The following is a 3,253-nucleotide window of genomic DNA, read 5'->3' on the forward strand; positions in this document are numbered from 1 at the left end:
AACACACGCCCTTGCTAAAAGAGGAACCAAAACTGTGGAAATGGGTAGAGATTATATTGAACAGTCATACATTAATCATCAATGTTGTGGTTTTCAACCTGTGTAATTGCATTCTTGACAGATAAGAAAGAAAAAGAAACAGTCCAAGATGGCGAATTGTCATGTTGGAATTCAAGATAAATGGCCAGGGATACTGACCCAGCCTGCATTGTTGCCAAGGGCAAGGTCACCTCCCCCCCCCCCCATTATCAGTCTAGGACAGAGTGTGTTTGTTTCCCATGCACTTCCAGGCCTATCTGTTAAACAAAGGATGCCAAACCGAGCGAGGTGGCGCAGTGGTTAGCGCACTGGACTCGCATTCGGGAGGACGACGGTTCAATCCCGTCTCCGGCCATCCTGATTTAGGTTTTCCGTGATTTCCCTAAATCGCTTCAGGCAAATGCCGGGATGGTTCCTTTGAAAGGGCACGGCCGATTTCCTTCCCCATCCTTCCCTCACCCGAGCTTGCGCTCCGTCTCTAATGACCTCGTTGTCGACGGGACGTTAAACACTAATCTCCTCCTCCTAAAGGATGCCAATCTAGGCCCAAATATGTTTTCCACCCTACAGGTAGCAACCAGTCTGGCGACCTAATTTCAGCGACATGAAAAACCATATAATATGTTTTCCCCAAATTATTATTCATTCAGATGTGCAGGGTCCTGCAGTCATGCTTGTGAAATCACTTTCTCTAAGTATAGAACTCAAGATGGTGATTGTTCTCACCTGACGTTACCCCCATGACTCTGACATCATAGTTTAAACAATTAAGTCCTCTATGATGTTATCCTAAGTTTGGGTCTGCTTTGTATCAAATGTAAGTCAATCTGTGATATCTTTAAACAACTGCTGCTTTTATTTAAACCAGCACCACAACTTGGAGAGCGTCCTTTCCACAGTGCGCAAGTTCATGATCGTCAGGCCAGTCGAGAAATCTGTCACCGCCCCACTCAGGAGTCTCCGCAGTAGTAGGCTATGAGATGAGTCACCACTCACCACTGCCATCACCAGGGGTCGTGCAGAGCCGAGCAGTCAGAGGCCGGGCTGCGTAAGACATAATAGTCGTGCAGCTGGGAGTCAGCTGATGACAGCTCTGTCCACAGGGACGCATACTGCCAATTCGATAACTTAAATTGAAATGGAACTTCTGATACCTAACATAAGTATACTGTTATTATGAGACTGCACCAAACACCACAGACTGGATGACTTGAGTTAAAATGATGAAAAACATGAAACCTTTAGCCGACATAATTATTCTGCTTGGAAATTCAAAACTAGAGAGATGTACATTCGTCTTCCTGGTGGTGTACACTTGTTCAGTGGCTCAAAGGCCAAAAAAATAGTACTTTCAGCTACTATCCTTGTTAACTTCACCACAAAAATTTTACATATGAAATGGATGGTGGCTATTTCACCAGCAGTAATAACCAGCCATCATAGAGCCATAAGACATGTGAACTTACAAGTACCAGGCATGAACCAACAACATTTCAGGTCTAAACACGTTTATATGAAGTGATAAAGTGAATCGTAACCACATCACAACATACACAAAAAATAGTGTAATTACATCCACACATAGAAGGTATGATCGAAAACGCTGCCATTTGGGGTATTTACTCAAAGGTTTTTCCTACTGATCTGGATGTTCGGCTAACCTGTGTTTGACATGTGGGGATCTAATGCAAAATATTATATGTCTGTCTATAGTTTTAATTATTTAACGTCGAAATCGACCACGCAAACTCGTGTTCCTATAAAATTCCACCTCATGGAAAAACAAGCAATTAAAATCATTCAAATCAATGGGAATGAATTGCTCTTGAACACTGTCTGAGTACGACATATCTGGGAGTGACTCTGGACCTTGTTGTTACATATGAGAAACACTGCCAAAACACGTAACACAAAGTGTCTGCCAGAAACAATACAATGCAGAAACTGATAGGTACCACATGGGGATGTCACCCGTGCAACATGAGAACTAGTATTCTAGCACTTTGTAACTCTAATACCACCTTTCACGTGGCCATCAGCCAGCACATTCTCAGGTAAAATCAACAAATAGTTTCTTGGCAACAACTGAAGCTCATAAAGGAACACCACAGCAAGCAAGGATCTCAAAGTGTTGGAAGAAATTTCAACATTTGGAGAAGTGTACGGTTCCGAAGAATTAGCTCCCTCTTGGTCATTCAGAGGAGTCGACAACGTGGAAAGTTCTCAACAGACTAGGCCCTAGTACCACGAGATGCAAGACCAACCAACTGTAGCGGGGCCTATCTGCGGAATCAACAATTTTTTGTATGTATGGTGATGTACTGAGAGACAACCATCTACTACAGTGTTTTTCATCTCCAGCTACAAGCACCAAGAGAGGTATAGGGTACCACTGGTTATAGCAATCTATCTCATCAGGCATGTATTAATGGCAGTTCGACCAGAAAATGATACTCCAGGAACGTTGTAGAGCCCAAGCTACTACCTATCCATCAGGTAACTGCGCATGCCGCGTTTCATCAGAACAATGTCCAACCACACGTGATAAGATGCATGCGCTTCTTTGGAGAACATTAGTTACTTCTGCTCTCCTGGCCTAAAAATGTTATCAGGAACATCTGACCTTTATTGCCTTGAAAAAGAGGGATCGCTCTCTTTCCTCAACATATTAGTTAAGAGAAGAATGGGTGGGTCCTGGATCACGATGTGTATAGTGACACGACAAATATGGACCTCTATCTCCACGCCTCGAGCCAGCACCGTCAGACAGAAAGAAATCCGTGCTAAAACACACACTTCAAAAAAAGTTTTGCATCACCTCGGTTCCGAGAGTTCCGGAACCTGTACAGAAAATTGGAATAGATATCGACATGAACATCATTTCTGCCATTTTTATTCCTCATGAAAACCACACATTGCATGATTACCATTATACAGCGAGACCTCAAGAAGTGGTGGTCCAAATTTCTGTACACACCGGTACCTCTAATACCCAGTAGCACGTCCACTTGCATTGATACACGCCTGTATTCGTCGTGGCATACTATCCACAAGTTCATCAAGGCACTGTTTGTCCAGATTGTCCCACTCCTCAACGGCGATTCGGCGTGGATCCCTCAGAGTGGTTGGTGGGTCACGTCGTCCATAAACAGCCCTTTTCAATCAATCCGAGGCATATTAGATAGGGTTCATGACTGGAGAACATGCTGGTCAC

The 3,253-nt window shown here is 43.7% G+C and overlaps 1 non-coding gene across 1 annotated transcript; it reads left to right on the plus strand.

The window, feature by feature from the left end:
* Positions 1 to 321: 321 nt before the first annotated feature.
* Trnaa-cgc (transfer RNA alanine (anticodon CGC)) lies at positions 322 to 394 on the plus strand. Its single transcript has one exon. It is a non-coding gene; the product is annotated as a tRNA-Ala (tRNA).
* The last annotated feature ends 2,859 nt before the right edge of the window (positions 395 to 3,253 follow it).

Source organism: Schistocerca cancellata, chromosome 4 (assembly GCF_023864275.1).
Source record: "Schistocerca cancellata isolate TAMUIC-IGC-003103 chromosome 4, iqSchCanc2.1, whole genome shotgun sequence".
In the NCBI taxonomy this organism is placed as follows: domain Eukaryota; kingdom Metazoa; phylum Arthropoda; class Insecta; order Orthoptera; family Acrididae; genus Schistocerca; species Schistocerca cancellata.